Source organism: Ischnura elegans, chromosome 2 (genome assembly GCF_921293095.1).
Source record: "Ischnura elegans chromosome 2, ioIscEleg1.1, whole genome shotgun sequence".
Lineage (NCBI taxonomy): Eukaryota > Metazoa > Arthropoda > Insecta > Odonata > Coenagrionidae > Ischnura > Ischnura elegans.
Genome location: NC_060247.1, coordinates 23,493,008 through 23,517,662, shown reverse-complemented (window position 1 = coordinate 23,517,662; position 24,655 = coordinate 23,493,008). Strand labels below are relative to the sequence as shown.

At 41.6% G+C, this 24,655-nt stretch overlaps 1 protein-coding gene across 12 annotated transcripts in view; it reads left to right on the top strand.

The window, feature by feature from the left end:
- LOC124153473 (uncharacterized protein CG43867) overlaps positions 1-24,655 on the top strand; it is a 681,094-nt gene that overhangs the window by 125,539 nt on the left and 530,900 nt on the right. For 10 of the 12 annotated variants that reach the window (XM_046526646.1, XM_046526651.1, XM_046526649.1 and 7 more), the window contains exon 3: positions 11,707-11,792. The gene's annotated coding sequence lies outside the window, so the exon portion shown is untranslated. Of the gene's footprint in view, positions 1-11,706; positions 11,797-14,321; positions 17,768-24,655 lie in introns of those variants that run through there. The other 2 variants (XM_046526643.1, XM_046526644.1) reach the window with 2 other exon arrangements.

Here is a 24,655-nt window from a genome sequence, read left to right as displayed (position 1 = left end):
GGTATGAAAATAAAATATTGCTGCTGTACTCGAAAATGGTTGGCAATCAATGAATTGGATGTCAGTTGCTGTGTGCATTCGTCGTTTTCCAGACATAGGCATGCGAACATGACGAAACTTCCCTCAGGAACTGCTCTTTTCTGTTTTCGTGGAGATTCTTAGAGATCAATTTGCTGCAGATGGTATTGGTAATAATTGCTATCATCCTTTAACCCATTTTCGCCCACCGTAGCCATGTGGCTACACCCTCCCGTGCTGGGCAAATGAGACTGTCGGTGGAAAAATGCGCGCTATTTTGTTTTAAAATTGTTATAACTATGTAAGATTTGTTAACTCAATCCGTCCATTAGTAAATTTTCAAAGCTTCTTGAAATTATACCACTTGCTGATAGAGACGGGTGCAAATCAGAATTTCAATATGGACGTCTACTATGATTTTAACTTTCCCTCATCCATTCTTCCCATGAAAATTTAATACTTTTTTAAATGCTGGTTTGACATCGTTACCGCCCAGGGTAGCCATCTGGCCAAGAGTTATGCTGAAAAACAGCTTGATGAATGCTTGAAACCAACGTATTTTAAAGGATTATGTGAGACGACCTTTGGAGTGAAACATCTAAGTATTTTCAAAATAGCAAGCAGACATTTTTCTGGACGGAAATGTGTTAATATGATGCTTTTTATTTCTTTGAACTTACTTTACTTTGTTAATGAAGCTACCGTTTATGGTACCGAAGGTTTAATGCCTGACGGGCTCATTTGGTCACTGCGAGGGATATGATTCGTGATTTGCTTTTCCATAGTCTGTCACTTTGTTCCGGCCACTCTGTAAATGCTCCTATTAAGCGATTTAATATTCAAGTGCTCATTTGATATTGTCCATTGAATGGATTGAGGTGCGATGAGGAAGATAGCCATGTCCTTGTGTAAAATGAAATGTAGTACGATTCAGTAACGCATTGCAAAGCCTGACTTAGTGTTGGTGGGTTAAAGACGTCGCCTAACCAGGAGGTTGCGGGTTCGAATCCATTCTGGGTGAAGGAAATACACCCAGGGCTGCGATGAATGTGAATGCCTTACCGGTCAAATGTCAAAGAGGACTTTTATCCCAATTTCGCCGGATGAATACTGACTCCAAGTTCGAGGAAAAATTATCAATTTGCCTATTTTTTAATATTATGTTTTTATTTTTTCACAATTTAAATTTTTTGTAGAAAATTTTAATATGAAGTACAGTGATTATGATATAAAAGCTAATAAAAAAAACTCAAATTCTGTTATTTGGGAAGCAAGATAACTAGTGACGGGAGAAGCAAGAAAGAAATTATCAGCAGAATAGCCCAGGCGAAGAGAGCATTCCACCAAAAGAGAGACCTGCTTACAGCGGGAAACTTAAATATGGATGTAAAGGAACAATTTATAAGAACCTACATCTGGAGTATGCTCCTATACGGAAGTGAGGCATGGACAATGACCGCAGCGGAGAAAGCAAGGATAGAGGCCTTTGAAATGTGGTGCTACAGAAGAATGATGAAAATCAAATGGATAGACCGAGTTAGTAACGAGGAAGTCCTAAGAAGGGTAGGAGAGAAGAGAAGCCTCATGAAAACCTTAATAAGAAGACGGAACAACCTTACAGGCCACATCTTGAGACATGATGGCCTGATGAAGACAATCGTCGAAGGACAGGTGGAAGGCAAGAATGGGAAAGGAGGACCTCGAACAAAATATATGGAACAAGTAAAGAGAGATGTGAAAGAGAAGAAATACGTAGGAGTGAAAAGATTAGCTGATAGGAGAACTGAGTGGAGAGCTGCGTCAAACCAATCCTAGGATTGTTGACCAGTGATGATGATGATGAAAAAAACTCACCTCCCTTTTTGTTCTCTATTTTTTTATTTTTTTGGAGAAGTATTTTATTTGGAATTTTTTTTATATTCTATGTTTTTATTATTATAATATTTAAATGGGGAAATGCTGAAAAATCGAATGTGGGTCTTGTGCTTTTTGGAGTGCTTAAACTGACGTTAAAGGGCCTCCGTATTTTATCACCCACATTACATTCATTTGAGCAGAAATAATTCAAATTGGCGTGATATCTCACGCATTTGAATGAAGCGCAATTCTCGAGGTCCTTCGCAAGATGGCCATATTCTTGATTTCTTGGCTTCAATCGGTATAATTATTTCATTGTACGGAGTTGATTGGCTCTGAGTCTTGGGCTAGCGTGCGTTGTTACAATGGGTGGCAGGGTCAACGTATTTGTTATTTTTACACTCTTTACTCTTTTCTTTCTCATTAGCCCTTCGAAGTTTGGACTAATAAAGTCATTTTTACCTCATAACCAGTATGGAAATCACATACATTCAAACTCTGGGTGGTGTAAGACCCCCCCAGTAGGAATCTGACTCTAGGACATTAAATTAGCTACCGAGGTTATTACTCCGTTTCCACTTGGGGCAGAAACAAACGTTTGGGAACCCCTGAGATAAAATGCATGCATAACTAATTTAAAAAGAATAAGTAATCTCTTACGTTATGCGACGTTACTTTAAATGGGATAAAGGACAAAAAAGTAACATAACTCTATGACTGAAATAGGTTTTTCGTCTTGTCTTATAAAATAGAGTTTCTGTCAGGGAAAAACCATGATTATATGGACAATTTTCGTGTTACGAGTAATTTTATTTATTTAACTCGCTTTTGCCGGTTCTGCCCCACCAGACCCCGGCAGAAGGCCTGCGGCCTGTTATGGTCACCCCGGAAGGTCTTACACTTTTTGTCTGCCGTTTGTTACGTGAGGATCGTTTACTTTTCAATTAGCTAGATTAGATGTAAGCAATATTTCCACTTTCAAGTAAAACGAGCGCATGGTGCGTAGGTTACTGTTGAAATTATTGACTTCTAGATAGTGGTAACGTTATTTTAATATCAAACACAAATACAATGAGAACTTCTTGTTCACACGAAACAGAATTGACTTCAACTGAGCACATGGTGTGAATCGCACAGCATGCTACAACCAACCATCGATATATCGATAGTGTCTAAGCAAACTATCGAATGTAGTTAATTTGCTTTTCAATACTTCCTCTCAAACTAACTACACACAAGTTAAATTTATTGCATCAACTAGACCCAGCATTTCACACAAAGTCTTAAATCGTGGCCCTGCCAATGGCTTAGTGAGAATGTCAGCCACTTGTTTCAAACCCTCGACATGTCCAATGTTCAATGTTCCATCACTGCACTTTTCCCGTACAAAATGGTATTTAACATCTATATGTTTTGATATCTTATGAAACTCTGGGTTATTTGCAAGTTTTACAGCGCTCATATTATCAACTAGTAACTTTGGTGAGTCTTTCAAACATGTCACTTCAGAAAATAATCTTTTCAACCATACCAGTTCTTTAGCTGCTTCACTTGCTGCCACATACTCAGCCTCAGTGGTGGATAATACAACACTTCTTTGCTTTTGACTAAACCAAGAAATGGCGTCCCCTGGGTACATACAAACCACCCCAGTCCGTGAATGTCTAGTTTTTATATCACCAGCATAGTCTGCATCACTGAATCCATGCAACACTTGCTCTGGGGAATCAACTTTATACAACAATCCATAGTCAGCTGTGCCACGCAAATACCTGAACAATCTTTTCACATTTTTCCAGTCTTTGTTTGAGGGGCTCTCAAGGGATTGGGAGACAATACTCACGGCATAGGCTATATCAGGGCGTGTAGCCACCATTAGGAACATAAGGCTCCCTACAGCCTCACGATACGGTATACTGGCATCCAAGGGTTGATCCTCAGTGCCATCGTCACCACCAGAGGCACCAGGTTCGGCGGGTGTCGAGACAGCATTTGCATCAGCAAACCGGAACCGCTCCAGAACCTTCTTCGTGTATGAACCTTGGCTCACAAAAATTGAACCATTGCTTAGCTGCTGAATTCCCATCCCAAGGAAAGAACTAAGAGGGCCCATAGTGATTTTAAACTCCATCTTTAGATGCTCTAAAAACTCACTCATTTCCCCTTCATCTGTTCCAGCAATCAGCCCATCATCCACATAGATTACAATTAACAGTTTTTTGTTCATCCTATTCCTCACAAATAGGCAATGGTCAGCAGAGCTCCTCTTCATCCCCTGTTTTGCTAAAAATGCAACCAGTCTGTTATTCCAGCAGCGAGGCGCCTGTTTCAGTCCATATATGCTTCGATTTAAGCGACAAACTCGGTTTGTACCATCCTCATACTCCTGTGGTTGCTGCATGTACACTTCTTCTTTAAGTTTTCCATAAAGAAAAGCTGTTTTCACATCAAATTGTTGAAGCTTCAATCTTTCCTCGGCAGCCACACTAAGAACCGATCTTACAGTCTCGAATCTTGCCACTGGACTAAAAGTTTCTTCGTAGTCAATACCTAGGCGTTGAGTACAACCTTTCGCTACCAAACGTGCTTTGTAGCACTGGACTGCCCCATTGGCTGGATGGGTTTTCACACGAAAAACCCACCGATTATTTATGACCTTTTTTCCATTTGGTAAATCAACTAGAGTCCACGCTTCATTCTCTTTCAAGGAGTTCATCTCATCTTCCATGGCACTCTTCCACAAGTCTCCATCTTCTGAATTTATCGCTTCACTAAAAGATGATGGAGATGTTGACTCTGCTGCCATGACATAGTCCTTCAGATATGCAGGCTGCTTTACTTGCCTTTTGGGACGCAGCTGGGGCATCTCTTCATCTTCAGATGGTTCTTCCTCTACTTCTGAGTCGTCCACGGATTCAAGATCTCCTACCTCCTGATTATTGTGTGGTTCAGTATTATTCTCATCCACATTTCTCTTCTCAGGATGATTACTGATTCTAAACTCTGACTTATTGGGCAAAACTTCTAGTGGTTTAAACAAAACATCTCGGCTCATTATTACTCTTTTTGAGTTTGGCAGCCAGCACCTATATCCATCCCTTTCATCGCAGTATCCTACAAATCTGGCATATGTTGATTTCTTGTCCCACTTCCTCCGGCGTTGCTTAGGAACATGTACATAGCATTCTGCACCAAACACTTTCAAGTGCTCTACATTAACAGGACCTTTTTTCAGCCATACTTCCAGAGGGGATTTTCCATATACCTTTGACGGACCCGTACGATTCAAGACAAAGCATGCTGTATTCACAGCTTCCGCCCATAGTCCTTTAGGAAGATTTTGTGCATGCAACATAGATCTTGCACTCTCCACTAAAGTTCTATTTTCACGTTCTGCCACTCCATTCTGTTCTGGAGTGTAGGGCATGGACATCCGTATCTTAATACCTTTCTTTTGAAGGATTCTTCTAACATGTGCATTGTTAAATTCAAGCCCACCATCACTCATAAAAGTATTTATCTTGTTACCTTCATTGTCTGCCTCATTCAAAAATATTTCAAGGTAATGAGGAACCATATCTTTTGTTTTCAAAAAGAATACTCGGCGATAACTGGAAAAATCATCCTTTAGCAGTAAGAAGTACCTACTTCCTCCAAACGATGAGGTCTCCATCGGCCCACAGAGATCAGCGTGGATGATCTCACCAACGGTATCAGGTCTGCAGTCTCGAGTTTTGTAACTATCACGGTGCTGCTTTCCCATCACACATCCAACGCAGAAATCTTCTTCTGCTTGAACTTCAATACCCCTACTTTTCAGTACCTTCTTCACGTGCTGTTTACTTTGATGACAGAGCCTTTCATGCCATAATTGAAGACTAGCATCGACTGCTGTAACGTTGACTTCAGTAGAGTCCTTTGGACGTTGGACAGTCATTTTTAATTCGTACAACCCAGTCTCCGTCTTCACTCCCACAAGTTTCACTAGCCCATTTCTTTTGAAGATGCACTTTCTCGCATCCGCACTAAATTTAAATCCCTTTTCTACAGTCCTTCCTACAGAGAGTAAATTCCTTCCCAATTCTGGAACATACCAAACATCTCTAATATCACATGAAACAAGGTTTTTGTCTATTGACGCCTTCACACTCACAGTCCCACAGCCATGCGCCTTAATTACTTCACCATTTCCTACCGTGATATTCACAGGCTTAGTAAAAGGAGTGTAGTCCATGAAGTAACTCTTATTATTAGACATATGCTGAGAGGCACCAGTGTCTGCAAGCCATGCTTCTCTAGGCATATTATTACCCTCAACTAAGAAAGATAAAAAACTTGCACCCTTGCCTGAAAAATGTTTGTTCCTCTTTTTACCTTGTTCAGGGCACTTGTTTGCTAGATGACCACGCTGATGGCATTTAAAACATTTTCTAGTCTCTTCTTTACCTTTCTTCGATTCGGCTTTCACAGCAAAAGCAGATGAGTCTATTTCCTTTTCCGGAAGCCTCATCTCAATTAATCGAAGTCTCTCAATCAGAAGATTGATAGAACGATCAGGAATGGGTATACTCTCCCACACACTTTTGAATTCAAAGTATTCCCTGGGCAAAGTCGACATAATTGTGCTCATCAAGAGCAATTAAGGGAGCACAGCATCCGTCAATCGCTTCAGCTCGTCATTCAGGTCCGTGAAGTCCTTCTGGAGACGAGCAACGTACGCTGCGATGTCTTCGGATTCCTTTTTCTCCGACGAGAAAAATTTCTCCATCAACCGATCCACTCTTTGGCCCGAACTTTGCTCATATACTGACAGCAGCTTCTTCCAAATTTCTTCAGCAGTGGCACACGTCGCAGTCAATTCAACATCAGCATCACCCATGCTACTCACGAGTATAATTTGTGCCAGAGAGTCGGCTTTTTCATACTCTCGCACAGCAAGTCTATGCGCAGTAATTTCACCTTCAGAAGCAGCCGTGGCAAGCATACCGGGATGTCTTCCTCCGTGAACTACATCGGCCACTTCGTGATGCTTCAAGAATAATTCTATTTGCCGTTTCCATCTACTCCAATTTTCCACACCCTTCAGTTTTTCAATATTGGCTCGGAAATCCATTTTATAGTCCGTTTGGAACATAGAACCGAAGAACAAATCGCCAAAACTAAAGTTGCGATTGGAGTTTAAAAAAATTACGTTCTCTCACTAAAACTGACCGCACATTTCCGGTGATCAAGCAGACTGGGTCCATGACCTTTTGAAATTATTGACTTCTAGATAGTGGTAACGTTATTTTAATATCAAACACAAATACAATGAGAACTTCTTGTTCACACGAAACAGAATTGACTTCAACTGAGCACATGGTGTGAATCGCACAGCATGCTACAACCAACCATCGATATATCGATAGAGTCTAAGCAAACTATCGAATGTAGTTAATTTGCTTTTCAATAGTTACAACATGAATTTGAAAAAAATATAGAAAAGCAACGTTTTTCTGAGGGACTGAAAAAATAGAATATGTTTAAAGGAGTCTGACAGAGTCTCTAAATTCTTCAATTCAAACACAAAAAAAGTTGAGAGAATGTTCAAGTAAACTACTTTTTTATTGATAAAGCATTGCATAAAGCGAGTAAACACTGCAAAAAGTATTCTTAGAAATACCAGTTTCTTATCGAACTCATCGCTATTTGGATTCGTATGGAATCTTTTACCTTTAATTGGAAACTTTTACCAAGCAAGTTTGATAAATTAAAATAAATGAAAGTCGATAAATACTATCAACGTGGCATCCATTAGTTCGATAAAACAACTGAAAAAGCGGAGAAGAAATGTGGCTGCATAGGGTGAACACGGGCACCCCACGCGTAATAACAAACTCTATCGACCAGGCTAATCGGTGCCGTGATAAATATTAAAAACACGTTTATTGATTATTTTTCACATTGCTCAAACAAATTCTTGGAAATGAATAAGCTGTCACTGCAGTTGCCCTTCGTAAGCTTAATAGAGGATGATATACACAATATAATTACGTAGGAACTGAATATCCGCAAAGGCAGATCCTTACCATTAATTGGGCCTAGTGTGACGAATTTTATCGAAAGATTATTTATCACGATCGCGAATGATACCACTGCAGGAATGCCTCTCTTTAAAGTTTTAATGAATCGGGATACTCTCAAATCTCCTTACAGCTTTAATTTCCAATATAATGCGCAATAAAATCATATGGTGAGTAGCAGATGACAACTTTTGATGAACAGGACATTATAAATGTCATGATTTCGAAGACATACCCCTAAATAACTTCTCACTCAATGAAACGTGATTTTCGTAAGACAAATAATTTAATAAGAAATACCTATAATTGCACTTATCCTCCATATTCTAATATTCATTATCTTTGATGCCTCTGCTAACGGATAAAATTCCACATTAAAAAGGATATTAACAGAAAAAAGATCGTAACGAAAAATAAAACGTTATCACCATCACAACCAATGAAAATAAACTCATTTTACCTACCTATCTTTTAAGGAAGGCTTGTTTAGAAATCTTTCTTCTGCAGTGGACAACAAGACAGAAATTACAGTCAAAAGCACGAATCACCTTTAAAACATGGCATTTTGTGCACATTTTAACTATGGAATCAATTATAACCACACTTTCGATTTTGATAGCACCGAAATATTATATACAGAATGTAACTTATCAAAAATAATAAGTAATTTCCTACCTTATCTTTTTCCTCTTTTCCTTTGAATACGCTTTGGTGTAAACAGATTTTTGTTCGTACGAAAAGAAGCCATTAAGAAATTGACGTTACAAAAACTACTATTTAAATTTCCTACCTTAACCCTGAATCACACGATCATTTTATTCGTCATTATAGAGTGTTCACCCGGAAATGATGGTCGCGCGCAATTGTTTTTCGCGATCACTCCAATGGTGAGGATTCCCATCACTTTTTTCATCACTCGTCTGGTCGCTTTTTCGGGTCGCTGAAACCGTCATTGAAACCCCGTATCAGCCAATCAGAACGCATGCCCGTATGGAGTGATTGCAGCGCAACGTTTGACAATCGTGCGAACGACATAGGTAACGACATAGAGCTGTGATATCGGAAATGATGCGAGAAGCGACGGCGCGGCGGGAGGGACCGTGTGAATAGGAAAAATTGTCACTCGAGCGGTCACTTTTCCGGTCCCGAAAAGCGATCGCTCGAGTGATCACTAAGAGGGACGAAACAAATAATCGTGTGGTTCAGGCTTCATCTATATCATCGTATCGTTCTAATTCCTTTATCGTCTTTTCCAATATTGCTCATTTTGTTTGCATATTTGTTTGTACCTTCTTTCCAATGATCGCCGCGCCGCCATTTGATTTTGGTGGCTATTTTTGAACTAATCCCCATACTCTATTTTAAATGAATAGGCAGATAAAAAATAGGAAATGTAAGTGTTTTCCCAATTAATCATCGGGTTTCAGATAATTTTAGACGGGGTCGTAGTAAGAGTTTTAGTCGTATCTCGCCTCGTTCACCCCAAACATTTGTATGAGTGAGTGAGTGGTCGGAAGTGGACTTTATAGGAAGTATATAGATAGATAATGCATTTTTATGATAGATCATAGTTTTTTATATGGTGAGGTGCTGTTGGATTGGCAAAATAAATTAAAATCAATCGAAAATGCGTAACATTTTCCCAGACTCCACCATATATTCCCCTCCCCCCCTTAGGAAGCGGATAAATGGTTACATTTATTTATGTTAAGGAATGCTTCATCACTTTTCTTTCGACTCGAAGAGGTCGTGACCGGTTGCGTGTTTTAAATAAATCTGCGTGGAAAGAAACTCTTAATGCTGGGGCATATTTTATGAAATAAGTTTGCTTAACCCACAGGTATTGTAAAATGGGAAAAGCATTTTTCACCAGCGTATCCTCCGTCACATAACACCATTTACATAAAGGGAATTAGGGGGAGGTTACGGAGAAATAGTGAGTTTGAGCCCCATGGATAAAATCGGTGTATAATCTTATCCTCATTAAATCTATTAAATAAAGGTTCTATCGAGGAAATATCGTAATTATTTGTATAATTACCATAACAATCAATAAATGTGTAAAATTTATTCTGGGAAGAGATTTTGTAATATGTAGGTACATATTTCTATCATATTACTAGGTTTCGTGAAAAAAGAGCTTTTTCTAATGTGCTGGAATGCCTTAAAATAGAGTTTTCTTCTCAGCATAGAAAACACCTTAAGCTTCCCCCAGACCTCTCGTTACATTCATTCCTCTTCCACAAAGCCTTAGCCATTACATGGACGCCCCAAACCCTGCTTTAGCCATTTGTGGAGGGCACTTCAAGTTCGTCCGTCTGATGGTATGTTAAGTCGTGGTCCCATTGGGGGACCTTCCTTATATAGCGGGCGAATGCAGACGCTAGGTTTCTCTCCTCTCTCCCTTCCCCACGATTCCGTCATGGCGCGGTTAATCCCAACTGTTCTACTCCTCCTCCAAACACCATTCGTTTATTACGCGTGTTTTCGTATAGTGTCCTAATACTTTCATTTCTTTGTAATAACTTGAACATGATCGAAACCGACTGGGGGATGTTAATAATGTGGCAAATGTAACATTTGAAATTTATCAGGAAGTTGAGGACATTCATTATAATATTAATGTTAGTTTTTGAGAACGTCTCCATGCTTCTGGGTTTCACCGAAGGCGTCAGGTCAGGTCGACTGAAGACGCTGGTTGGAATACCGGAGAAACTGTCGTCGCAAAGAAAATCCACGCGGTGAAACTCAGAAGCATGGAGACATCATTTAGACAACGCCGCGGAAAACTACGTATCAGTTTTTGAGAACTGCTGTTGAAATTAGGTTTCAGAAGAAATCGCCATTAGAATTAAGGTGCATGTTCTTTCACGATTTCTTGTAATCTCGGAACAAGTCCTACCTCTCCTCGTTGCTTTCCTCTCCTCCATCGCTTACCCAACATTACGATCCTTTTATAGGGATTGTCATTAGTCCTTAGTTTTCTATCCAAATAAAACATTCCCTCAGTCTTGTTTTCTATTAGTTTCCTGTCCACTTGAAGGCAACCACCGAACATTCATCGTTTTATCTCATCGAATCTCACCGTTCAGTATTTATTTATCTGTTATTGATGACAACCTATTCTCGGTGTGGTTGATATGGAGAACGAATCCCTATAAGAGATCTTATGCACTCAATTTTTTCAACTGTTATCTTAACGTTCAGAGGCATGTATGTTAAATAAAGATAAGTCATAGAAATTCATTTTGAAGTGTTTTACTTTATAATGCCTTTTCGTTACGTTATTTTGTGGAGAAGGTAGCGCAGTGCTTGATCGCATATACATTTTGAATGGACGTTTAGTAACGCGATTCGTTTGCCTCTCACGCCGACACCCAAAACGGCTCCTGAAATTTTATCTCTCCGCGTCTGGAACCTGTAAAGAACATCACAGGGAATGTGAGACATGCCTTTGTCTCTTTCTAGCTTAAGGTACTACGCTCAATCTCGTTGGCTTAATGAACAAAAGGCCATGATTGGCCGATTTCAGTGTCTTAGTTTACGAATTATAGGTAAGAGGTTGCGAACTTCGTTAGTGAAAACGAAGTGGAATTGTGTTTGTGGTGAACGGGTGGTTTGATGCGCTGTAAATTATGTCAAAGTTTTCGATAGAATTGTTCGATATTTTGTTAATTTTGTGCCCATAGTCATACGAGAATGGTAAGAAAGGAACTTTCGTGATTATTAACATTTTACTAACTCATTATAATTCAATATTTCTTTGTAGGCAAGATGGCGGAGGAAAAAGGTAACGACAACGAGCATTCCATGGAAACGGGACCGGATTGATGGACATGGATTTCCTCACTACCGGTAGGTGTGTGATTTCATACTATGACCTCTGTGTATTTTGAGTGTTGTATTTAGCAGTGGAAATTGTATTTATATTATATTTATGGTTGGTCAATGCCAGATGAAAGTTATACTCATGACCGTTAGGGTTTTTTTGTTTATTTTATTCTCGAAGATCTATTCCGTGTTGATTGCCAGAATTATTTTAGAGGCTACCTATTAAAGTTGAATTCATGTGACTTTTCTTTTGGGCAGCGCTGTTAATATTTTCTATTAAGCATTATTATTGTGATTTATTTAACAAAGGTATGTTTAGAATTGTGGACAGTCTTTTGCAATCTGAATGTATTATTCATTAGACATTTTACTATTATAGCCCTCTCACCAGTGTTTCAAAGTGCTTGTTCCCTTAGAAATATAATAACCTTCCTTGTAGTTTGGTGGATCCCAGGATTCTGTTGTAAATTAAGATTGATTTCGTGTGCTAAGTGTCGGCTTAAAACCATCAACGTTATGAAAATTTTATCATCAAGGCCTTTTTGACTTGGTGTGGCTATTTCAGTGAGCATTTTTTAGGTGATGAATACTCGGACGATTTTATTGCGTGATTAATTCGTTATCTGGACTGCATTCACCTTAGAGTGACATGGGCAGTTATTATTTAAAATTTAATCTTATGTGATTATTATATTTCTCATCCCTGATTATAGACCCTATTTTTAGGATGAGATAATAAATATTTTGCCTTCGAATACGGAGGAGTACTCTATGCGTGTGGAAAACTGTTTTCATGTTGTTGCAATGCATGTTCAGGATGGGGTAATACTCATTTTCGTCGAGGGTACCAGGATTGCGCGTGAGATGGGTGCATGGACCGCTGTAATCGACGATGGGTTGCAGATACATGTTCTGGGTGCTTTTTATTCACGGGTCAAGTGTGCGGTAGCGGAAATAGACTATCTCTTTGAGGTAAGCACTTTGAATCTCGTGGTATTTTCATTTGCGGCTGCGAGAAATTCAGGGCCGTTTTTTTTATAAAATCATTTCCCAATACGAAAAAGTACAGTTAAGGAATCAGTAAATGGCAGCACCGTCCAAACAGGAAGACCAGATAGCTAAAGGAAGAGACGAAATAGTTCGGGCCCGAGAAAATCACACGGAATACCTTTCCATGCAATGAAATTCGACAATTATTATTCGAAAATATACATCCCGAGCTGTACTCAGGCTTGGGCTTCAAATTGTTGAAGTATAATGGCTTGAATTTTGTCCTGGGCGTTGTATAGCCCCTTGGGTGCAGTTGCGTTTCAGGGTGTGGGAATTGACTCTTTCGTCACGGGTACAGAGTGGAGGAATTTTGTTCTGGTGCAGAATTATGATAGTGAATGTCTTTGTGGGGTAATTTATGGTTACGTTCGTTGCAGAAGCATGCCCATGCTGCTTTTTATTCGCGGTCGCTGTCAACGTTAGCGGTGATGTACCTTTTTGTTTCGGGTGATGTTTGGGAATCGGGGTTTTGGGGCAAATAATGCAGGGAACGTGAGTAGGAATGCATTGGGAATAGACTTTCTGGTCGCGTATGCTGCGTCGTGTCATCAGATGGGTGTGTGTATTGATAACAACTGTATATTCCCTGATCATTTTGGGAGGATAGTGTTTAAGAAAGAAATAGGCCAAAAATATTGGCGGACGTGGTCAACTGAGCGGGAGTGATGATCCCTTAAGTAATTGAAAGTAAGTAAGTGCAAGGTAGTCGTAGAGATTTCTGAGTGTGGAATCATTAATATTAAACACCATATCCCTCAGTATACTCGGGTACCTTCCACGAAGCCGATTCCTAATTACTCTGCAGTTACACTTTTACTTTTTTCGTGGAAGATAATGATAATACTTATAATATACTTATCAGCGACTTATTTTCGGAAACTATTCTGAGAACTTTCTGTATTCTTGACGAACTTCAAGTTACTTGACTATTCCAGAAAAGACAGAGCATAGTTAATAATGATATCCTTGTCTTCATTTGTCTTAAAGTAGGATTATGTGCTTAAATTTAACTCGTTGAATGTACAGATACATACAAGCTCGTGGTGAAAAATCCACCCAGACGGGATTCGTACCCGAGACCTGTGATGTGGAGAAATTAAACTCATTGCCGCCAAGGACGGTGAGTGTGTATACATTTGTATGTATGTACACATGCCGGCCCAGGAAGATCGGAAAAGCGGCCGTTAGTAGTAAATACTTATGCAGTGTGAAACGAATAAGTGGTCATCATCCTCACGTTCTCCCACGCTACTACGATGAGTATTTGTCGGAAGGGAGAGAGTGTTGCACGAAACTCGCTCTCTCCCACCCCTCCCTCCCTCTCTCTCTCTCATTCCGATCCCTCCTCCCCCGCCTCCCACCCTCCCCGTCCCCCCTCTCGTCTCCTCATGCCAGACGGTAGAGTACGTGCTGAGCGAGTGGCGAGGTGGAGTGGAGGGCGAGCAGGAGGCGAGGTTTTCTTCGGGTCCCTTTAGGCCGACGCGGCGGCAGCACCGTCGCCAGTCGCAGCTGGGCCACCGTCTGGTCGGCAAGGCGCTGCCGTTCGTTCGCTCGTCTCGTTGTTTGTTCCCCTGCATCGCATTCCCCGTGTCTTTTTCTCGTCGTGCTCCATCGCAAATCGAGCGTGTGTCCTTTCGTTAGTGCACGCCCGTGTGTGAAGCCTCCAACCACCGCCGCGAAGAGACGCGAAAGAGGTTTTCATTGGGGAGTGGTTGATCGTTTCCGTGCCGGATCGCGCGTGTCCCGTGGTGCTGTTTGTGACTGCAGAGTGAGTGACGGACGATTGGTTGTCTTTCGTTCCTCTGGCCGGCTGCTGTGGAGAGGCGCCCCCGTCGCGTGGTTCTGCCCTTCAGCCTCCGGGATTTTCTTCTTTTCCGGGAGTGTTGCACGCCAGCGCTGTCGTCTCTTGTGTCTCGGGAGGAAGAGTGTGCCTCTGTGAGAGTGAAGCTCACTCAGTGAGCAGAGGAGAAGGGGTGGTAGTCCAGTGTTGCTCGTCCTCCCTCCCTCCCCCTCACGTCACTGCTCCCCAAATCCCATTCCCCCTTCTGACCCCCTCCTCCCCTCCGACGACCGGCGCAAGTGCGGTATTGCTTTTCTTCAGTCCTACACTTCACTCACGGTTCCGTCACTACTGAGACTCACTTTCCCTCCTCTTACCCCCACCACTCTTCTCCTTACCTCCGCCCACCTCCTTGACCCCCTCCCGGTTCCCCCCCCTCCATCCTACTCATCCTACCGACACGATATTTTTTATTTCCTCACGGCCTAAACACTTGTAACGATTACGTGGAGTGTGAACACTTGATGCTGGTGAGATTATCACCAACTGGACTTTTCTTTTCACGCGTGTTCTGTCCGTGTGCGCTATCCTTAAACCATTCCGGGCCTTGTAGGTCACGTGACCCCGGCGTACTCTTTAACCCTTTCCTTCTCCCTGTTAAACACCTCCTCGTCTCCGGGGACCCACTTGATTTTTTTTTAACGTTCGGCGATGCATGTAATGATTAACTAAAGTGTCCACTCGAGGTCCTCAAAACGTTCCAGACGTGAAAAAGCGTGCATTTTCCGTCTGACTTGCTTACTGCGGCCTCCAAATTCCTATCTCTTTGGTTCACTTGACCCCTTCGTCTCTTGAGCTCCCTCATTGACCCTTGTCTCATCGCCTCAATCCCAAACATGTCATTAGAGCATTGCGATGATTGCTTAAGTTTGCTATCGTAGTCTTCCTGCGCGTTGTAAACCGGAATTTTACGCATGCATTTAACTGATATACTTTCCGTATCCCTTACTCGTCTTTACACTTAATCGCCTGAAATAACCCTAAATTAAGCGACCACTGCGGAAAGGTTCTTTAGTCCTTACACGTGTCGTCGGAACGTTTACCCGTACGTTATTTGAGTTATATCCTGTGAGTATGTAAGCAGGATCATTAATTTGTTGCATCATATGGGTATTATTCTCTCTGTATTGCTACACCGTTTGTCGATTGATATTACCCTAATCGAGCTGACCACCTATATATTTTCCGTGAAGCACGCTATGGTAACCGTGTAGTACGGACTCTTTACGCGTTCTGTGAGTGTTACGTTAACGCGTGCATTACCCGCGTAATATCCTTTCCGTATCGCTATCCCCCCCCTCCCGTTCTCTCTCTCTAGTGTGTGTCACGTGACTCCCCCTCCCTTTCTCTCTTTCTCCCTCTGCCGCTCATCCCATCGATCCTTCCGACTTCCTCCGCAAGGCACTCGCTCTCCTCGTCTCTCTATCTCTCTCTCTCTCTCTCTCGCCTTCCCACACTTGTTCCCCCCTTCTTCACCCCCCCCCCCACGACACAGCCTCCTCTCGAGTCTTTCTCTTTGCACATCTCCACTTTGTGCATCTCTTTCTTCCTCCCCCCTCCCTTCATTTGGCTTCAAACGCCAGACGGACGGTCGTCTGCGTGTGTAGCGTTTGCTTTCGGTGCGGCCCGCCGCTCGCGCGCGCGCGCGTAATGGTTTGAATGAAGAGGAGCGGTGGGTAGGTGAGGGAGTATCGGGGGAGGACGGGTGATACGTAGAACCCGGTGGCGGCGTGGCGTTTGATGCGACAGAGTGTAGCACAAAACACGCGGTGTCCGCAAAGTGCACGCGAATATACATTATAAGTGGATGCATATTTGTTTCCCTTCGCCCCCGACTTGAGCCCACATACACACATACTCGCCCCCCCCCCCCCTGTGTTTTCGCCTATGTCTACTCATATCTCCCCCTTTGATTACCTGCGTCGATTTCGGCGAATGTTTTTCTTTCATTTTTTCACTCTCTCCGCCACCGCCCCCACCTAAGTCCCCCTCCCTGTTACCCTCTCCCGATTCCCCACAAATTTCCCTTCCCACTTTCAGCATTTCCCCTCCCCTCTCCTCGTGCCCTCGTCCCCGTGCAACTGTTGCTCATGCCGTCATTTTTCTCGGCTATTCTCTGCTCCGTTCGGCCGGTGCATTCCGTGCACGATTGAGGCTTTGTGGCTGTTCGAATGACCTCCCTACTTCTCTCTCCGCCTTTTCTCGCGAGCTCCTTTTCGAGACACTGCATCATCCTGCCCCGCTGCCCGACAAGAGGATTCGTGATTTTTTATTTATTTCTATCTCGTTCCGTTACGACGTGCATTGCCGATCGCGGCCGCTATGACCGAGTGACTAACCAGATCCTCCTCGTCCCTATAAGGTTCTCCCTCCAATGCAGGTTATCCCAGTGATGAAAGAAGAAAAAACATAGAGTATCGGTCGATCCGTCTACCTGTCCACCACGTTAAATCATCTCTTGAGAGATGTTTTTGTGCAACTTTTAATAGAGCCCCTTTCCTTGTGTATTCTTTATTCCCTTCTACCCCGGTGACATCGCATCTCCTCCGTCACCAGACTTCAGAGAAGAGCTGAATTTCAAACAAGGAGAGAGAATAGTGCCTAGGGCTTTATTAGTGATATCATTTTTTTCCGCTGGGTGGTGTTGGAGGTGGGTGGTGGGCGCGGAGGCAGGATCCCCAGCCTCTCCTAATCCTCCTCCACCGAAACCCTTTCGGTTTTCCGAACCCTACCCGCACTCACCCCATTCTCCCCGCGCCCGCCTTCTCCCTTCATCTTGAACTCCCGCCCTAACCCTACCCATCCCACCCCCGGCCACTCATAACCTCGCCACAGTCCTCAAAGAAGGGAAGTTGGTTATTTCTGCCTTCGCCGCCGCCCCCTCACCCCCGTCTCCCGCTTCTCAATAAATCCCCCTCACCCTCCTCCTCCCACCCTCCCTCTGTGGCTTGACGAAGTGTCACGTGATTCACTGTGATGAGCCCTCGGGAGGAGGAGATAGAGGCGAGGTCGTCGGCGGCAACAGCGGCACCGGCCAGCAGCCATCTGCCGTCAAGGCTTCCCCGACGCTTCTGCCGTCGCGGCAACGTCTTCCGGTCGTCTATACCGGGTATGTTGATTCCTATTCTTTTACGCGCGCTGCTCCTCGCGTGCGGGCATGTTTGTCTGATAGTTTGTGCGTGTGTGTATATGTGTGTGTTCGTGTGGTTTTGCCTCTCATTCACCATTTGCATTGCAGCATCCCCTTCTCTTCCCCCCGTATCTCGCCACTTTCACTTGCTGCGCTGCCGTCGTGTTTGGTCGAGTTGCGCTCAGACTACGTCACGTTCTTTTTTTTCTCCTCCTCCTCCGCCCCTATTGAAAACCTTTTTCAGGACTTTTTTTTCCGCTTCCGTAGTTCCCTACCTCCCTGTCTGGCCGTGCACGTGTGATGTATTTACATCGATGTGCGACAATTCGAGGTGTGCCCACTGGCGTGGTCCCTTTTAGTTCACCTCCGTGGTGGGAATGATGGAATGAGGAAAAGGAGTTGACAGTGCTTTAGGACGTCAAGTGAGGTGTCTTTGGATGTGGCGTACCGGTGTTTTTCTAGGTTTTTAATGATATATGTAGTCCTAAACACCTATTTCATCGTTGTAAACTAGTCTTGTGGGGCATGTTTTCTTACTGACCTGTTACACGTTTATACCTTTCTAACGTGTTCCGTCTGTCAGCTAGTCTGGTTACACAATGCATTAACGCGTTCAAGTTGATGTGTGAATGCACGAACGGTAAATAGAACGTGTTCTAGTTTGTTTCAAGCTTACTAGTTCCGTTCTATCTAAACAGCGAATGCACGTGAACTCGTTAGAGAATTATCTTTTAACCAGGCCTTTGCAAATGCAAAGTAAAGAGTACTTCGTTTGAATAGTGTTTTATTCCGGCACACTATTACTCTCGTATTCTTCGTTGTCTCTCCGCTCTCCGTTTCGTCCATTGCTTTTTGTAGATGCATAACATCCCACGTGATATTTGTCGTGGGGTGTTTTCCACACGTTTGTTTCATAGGGAGTGGCTCTGTGTCCGCTCCAGCAGGCTGCGTCAATGGCAAGCGAACGACAGGGACGCACTGTGTTGCCTCTTCGCTTTCATCGAACAATAGTGATGTGCAGCGGAAGGGTGGGCGAGGATTCAACGAAACAATTGCCTCTCGAATCACGAGTGCATGCTTTTGCACCATCGTCGTCGGCGGGGATCGAGCGAAACGCAGGAATCACGCCACGCATTTAATTTGAATCAATCAATATTTAATTTGAATGAATCAATATTTAATTTGCACGAATGGGGTGGTGGAACTATCCGTGCCCACGGCTGGACGAGAATACTTGTCATAAATGGTGATTATCCCTCATTGTTTCGCGTTGCTAAGGGGTGAATGCCCCAAACTCTTCACAATATCGTTGGTCGGCGCCTCGTGCATTATTTTTGTGTGACTGCTATAAAAAAATATAGTGGGAAATCATGCGTGCATATAGGTGCAGTGTACATGTTGGTCTTTTTTGTATGGAATTCTGACTGCGTTTAAGTGAAAGTTACAAGCGGTTTTTCCGTCGTGGTGAAAACGTAGCGGGTTCACTGCCCTTGCCAATGCTAGCAGTCGCTCACCCATTTCTAGTTAGAGGACGTATGCTCCATTAAGCTACTCAAAACCCGATCAATATTGCCTTTTTAATTTGCAAGGAATCCCGAGAGAAATCCATCAGGAAGCGGACAGATCCTCTCCATGTAATTTTTTGTATGTTTTTATTTGGCATTTTTCCTAAAATTATTGATATTTGCAGTATTTTCCCGGCATAATTTTTCTTTCAATGAACTGAATGTGAGTTTTACCGGTTTGTTGGAACCTTATGGAATTTTTGATACCTTCTTTGCTAATCCTTGTAGTGATTTTTCACTTATTTAGATTTGTTCAGAGCAAGCTAGGTGGCATAAAACCTCGTATTTTCATCGAGAGTATTATCCCTGCAAATTTCTTTTGGAATTTATAGGCCCCCACTGGCAGCAAAACTGTACAGTATACACTCATAGCGGTCGTGAAATTTACCTTGTTGTTGACCCACTCCGCCCCTATATCGTTAGAAATTTTTATAGCTTGTAAACAGGTGTTTCGTGTAACTGAGTGTATGACAATTTGTAGTGGGAAAAGGTGCGTGATAATTTTTCATAACCCACTCTTCTGTATTTGTATTGTTAACTGAAGTTTAGATAATCACATTGAGTATATGTTTTACGAGGCTGACTAAAACAGATATCACCGTTTTATTATGATTTCGCTGGGGCAAGTAGGTACGAATGATGAAAAAAGTCTGTTGTAAAGTCGTCGGGTTATAGATTTCCCAAGGTCGACGAGTAATCAAGTTGATTGAAGTGCTTCCTTAATCCATTTAATTCCCATTAACTTGTATTTACAGCATTTAATGGCATGAAAGGTTCTAAAGGTGTGTGTTAAATTTCAATATTATAAAATACTATAGGAAATAGCTTTTTTCTGTTCTACGGAATGGATAGCTATTGCGTGGTTAGTTATTATCATCAATCATCATTTAGAAGGACCATTTTCGGAAGTCTTCAATTTACTTAATTTTAGATTGATACCTTATTTTAAGTATGCATCTTAACATCCCTTCCATCGTTGTTAATACATACATGCCTTGTTTTCATTCAAAAATTTTTCTTTTGTTTCCTCCTCTCAATATTTTGCATACATATAGGCAGTCTGTGTAAGAGTTTGCTCTACCTAAGTTAATTTTGTAATGTCTGCCCTGATGTCTGTTAACGTATTAGTACACAATTTCAAGCATTTTGCGCGATTTTTGGTGTTTGTATTTTCCTTAAATTTTGAACATCCTCGTTTTCCATTGAATTTCGAATTGCCTCATTGATATAAAATCTGTGTCTTCGGTAGTAATGTATCGTTAAACAATAGAGTGATAGTGTTAGGGCCCTTGTAGAATAGAGCTATTCAGTATGGAGGTGTTTATTTATTACCACGGTAATGAAGATTGGTTCTTGTAATATCACTTGTTCGATAAATAACGTGAGGTTTACCTTTAATTCTTGTCAATCCGTGAACTCTTATTCACCCACCTTTTCGCTAAGTGACTGTACATAACAATCGATAATGTCAGTCAATCAATTTTAGGGTAATCAGTTAAAATTATTGACGTTGAAAGCCACCTGTGCACAATATCCATCACGCTTGACTCTTTCAACATGTAGGGATAAAGATACCAAAGTCCCATTTATGGTGTCAGTACCGTTTTATCGCGAGTCAAATGACCACATCTGTACTGTACGTTGCGTTAGACGATACGACAGTTCTCAATTTTTTACCGTGCTGAAAGTATTCATTAAATAAACGACAAAAATAAATTTTCTTCAGACTACCCGAGTCGAAAAAGAATTCGTGTTTTGACGAGTGCGCGGATAATGTATGCGAGGGAGTGTTGGGCATCTCCATCATCGTCAACGCCCGATCTGGGATGCCTTTTTGCGGGCGATCAAACCCTTGCCGAGAAATTATTGTTTTCCCAATAAAATCGTGGGCCTTCATCCCCTCACTACCCTCATTGCGTGAAAGCCCCCAATCCCTCTCTTCTCTTTTCGAAACAGAAGCGAATCTGGCGTGATTTACCGCTCCTCTTTCCGGGAGCCAGTGGCGCATGGCGTTCTTCTTATTATTTTTGTTATATTTTATTCTCCGACGTCGACTTTTCGCGGAATTCTGAGCGGATCCGTTCCATCCATCTCTCTCCCCTCCCAGTCATTAACTTTTTTGTTTTCCTTGAAGCTGGAGTGGTGTGTAGGGCTCCGTCGGGATATTCTCCCTTTCTCTCTCCTTCTCCCTTCGCTTCTGTGTCGCTCTTTCTCTCTCATTCCATTCTCCTGCGTGACCAATACGAGAAAAATAATTATCTTTTTGATAATTAGTCCATTTTTACATTGTATTGACTCTCATTTCGGCACTTGGAAATGTTTTGAAAATTAGCTTTCAAAGGGGAGCTATAGTTTTTAGCGCCAGAAGTCGTGCCTTTTTTCAAACAAAGTTGGATGGAAAAAAATCAAAATACAGAATTTATGATGATGTAATGGAAATATACTATGCTGCATCTTAATGAGCTGTCACTAAGATGTGGTACCTCAAACTTGAGTGTCGCGAAATTTTTCTCGGGAAGTGGGAATGACTGGAACTATGATGTTTTAGGCAATATTTTGACTTGTGACTCCTACGAGTTGCTACCTGTCTACTATTCATGGCTTTAATTATGATCTCTTATAACAGTCACTTATGTTATGGAGCCAGTTGTGGGGTGCGATGGTAGTAAATTCGGATAAAACGGTTGATGTATCACTTTTGGTAAATGCTTGAGTTTTTGCTCTTTACTTTTGCTGGCTAACGAAATATCTTTCCTTTTCTCAATGTTCAATAAAAACAGCAGCAAAACTGCGATGATATAACAATCAGAACCGAATCACTTTCACAGTCGATCTTGTTCTTATGAAATTATTCTTTTAAGTAGTGAGTGGTAGCGGTTGTTGCAGAGGGTAGCATTATAGCTGTGTCACCATTATTGCAGTAGATACTTAGAAAAAGGCGATGACAGTTATAAGGATTTCAAATATTGAATCGAAGATTTCAGACTGCTGCTTTTCAGTATCTGGGCCTCAGTCACAGCAGCTATATTTATATCGCCCATCGCAAGTGGTACCGATTCGTGGAAAATCTGGAAAGTTAGGACATTTATCGTGCGGAAAGTCATGGAATGTCTCATAAAATCTCACATAAATATGAAATATTAATTGTTGTTGCAACAGTCTGATGGTGATTTTTTCAAATTCTTTTGCATATAGTTTTTTTTTTTAAATTTGAGCATACTGTGATTGAAGATAGGAATTCCGATGATTATATATCACAGCATTATTATTTTTATGTAAAAATAGTCCAGTTACCAGTCTAACTCATACTGAAATATAGTTTTTTATCCAAGAGAATGCACTTTTCGTCATAAACATAAAATATTTTCATGAATACTCATTGCTTCTTCATAAAGATGATACTCAGCAACTTTAAAAATTCATTCCATATTTTGTAATAATTATCTTTTACAGTTACTTTTTGATAGAATTTAATCGTGTTTTGATGTATTGTATTTACGTTGCTATGCCATAAAATAAGCATGTGTTATGAAACTGCCGAGAAAGTTGTGGCAGTATCCAGCCTCGAAAGCCTGTGAAGGTCTTTTTCACGAGGTTATTAGATGTAGAGGGTTATTCATGCTTACTCATTTATATGCATGCAGTCACTCGCGCAATTTTGACTGGTCAAAAAGACCATTTTGCTGTTCGCATCTTATATTTATGCATTCATTGCCGCTATTTGTCTCTTCGCACGATGGATTTTTTTGGTGCCTCTGTAAGTACATGCATCGGAAAAAACGCGAAAATGCCTCATGCAAAACTGAGTTTCCAGTGGGTAAATTTCAGCCTCGCGAGACTTACAAATATACTTTTTTTTACTTCAAACTACCTCCGCTAAAATGGGCTTTACGCGTTAATTTTCAGGGAACACTATTTAAAAATAGTAACATTGTATAGGTTGTGATGGCTATTCGGTTTACAACTAAAATTCATGCCGTTTTTTAAACAAAAACTGGGGATCTTAGCGTTAGAATCATCTTAAAAATTAATTTTAATTATCTTACCATACAATTTTCCGAGGTAGGAAATTAACGAGTTGTGACTGAAGCAAAAATATAAAAAAAATAGTTGAATGAAATAGATAAAGTGTCAGTTAAAATATATATATTGAATATTCCTGTTTTGTGTTCCTTAATTTTGGGTTTTATCCTCTAAGAATATAAAATTATTATTGACAAAGTATTTATTAATTATTAAATTTAATTGGTACTGACCTAAGGTTGCATGTAGAAATGAAGTATATGGTATTTTTTTTTAGAAATTTTAAAAAGTTTTTGCATTTAATTGTACGCCATCAAGTGATGGCTAAAAGCGGCTTTCCATGCTATCTTCTGGAAGTTGTGTATGAAAATTATTTTTTATTCCGGATTTAATGGAGATATTTTTCGAAGTAGAGAGAATGTTGAGGAATAGCTTACGTTTGACAAAAGTAATGAAAGGATGGTCTTTACATGGCAATCTCAATACAACTTAAAAATTTTCTTGTCACTAAACTATTTTTGGAGAAAATAGAAAATTAATGCTGTAAATGAAATTTAGTTGCGCTGATCACAAGAAAATAGCAGTTTGGTCAGCTCATGGAGGTTGACTAAAGGCTAACTTAAAATATGCGAATTGAATTATTCCCATTATATGTACCACAATTGAGCTGTATTACCATGTGATTGACGTCTGTGATGCTAAAAAGGTTTTTAAATAGCATTGGGAAAAAATATTTATTTTGAATTTTCAGCGACAGTTGTTCATAATAGTGGGAATTTCAGTTTGATATTTGAGTGGCCACCCTGGTTCTCCTCTCTCCCTCCATTCCCCTCATTGGCACTCACGGCACATCGCGCTACCCCCATTTCCACCCTGCTTCGCCATGTCCATGACATCCGCCTCTCCCTCCCTTCCCCTTCTCCGATGGAGCCAACCCTTGCACCCACTCCCTTGTTCTCTAACTCACCTCTCCTTCATCCCCTCCCCCTGTCGGTCGCATCGTGTATGCACATCGCCTTGGCCCTCCCTATCTCTCCTCCTCCTCCGTCCGCTTTCGTTTTCCGTCCGTGTTTATGTCGTGGCACGTGTATATTCGTGTGTCGTTTTTCGCGTGGTCGCGGCCTCCGGATGGCTTCGTTAGAATCGTTCTCGGAGATGTATGCGTGCTTGTGTGTGCAAGTCCCTTGTGGACGGAATGGTGTAGTGAATGTTTTCCTCTCTTTTATTTTATTTTTACTGTTTTGTTCGCTTGGTCCCGTCATTCTTTTGTGCTTTCTCT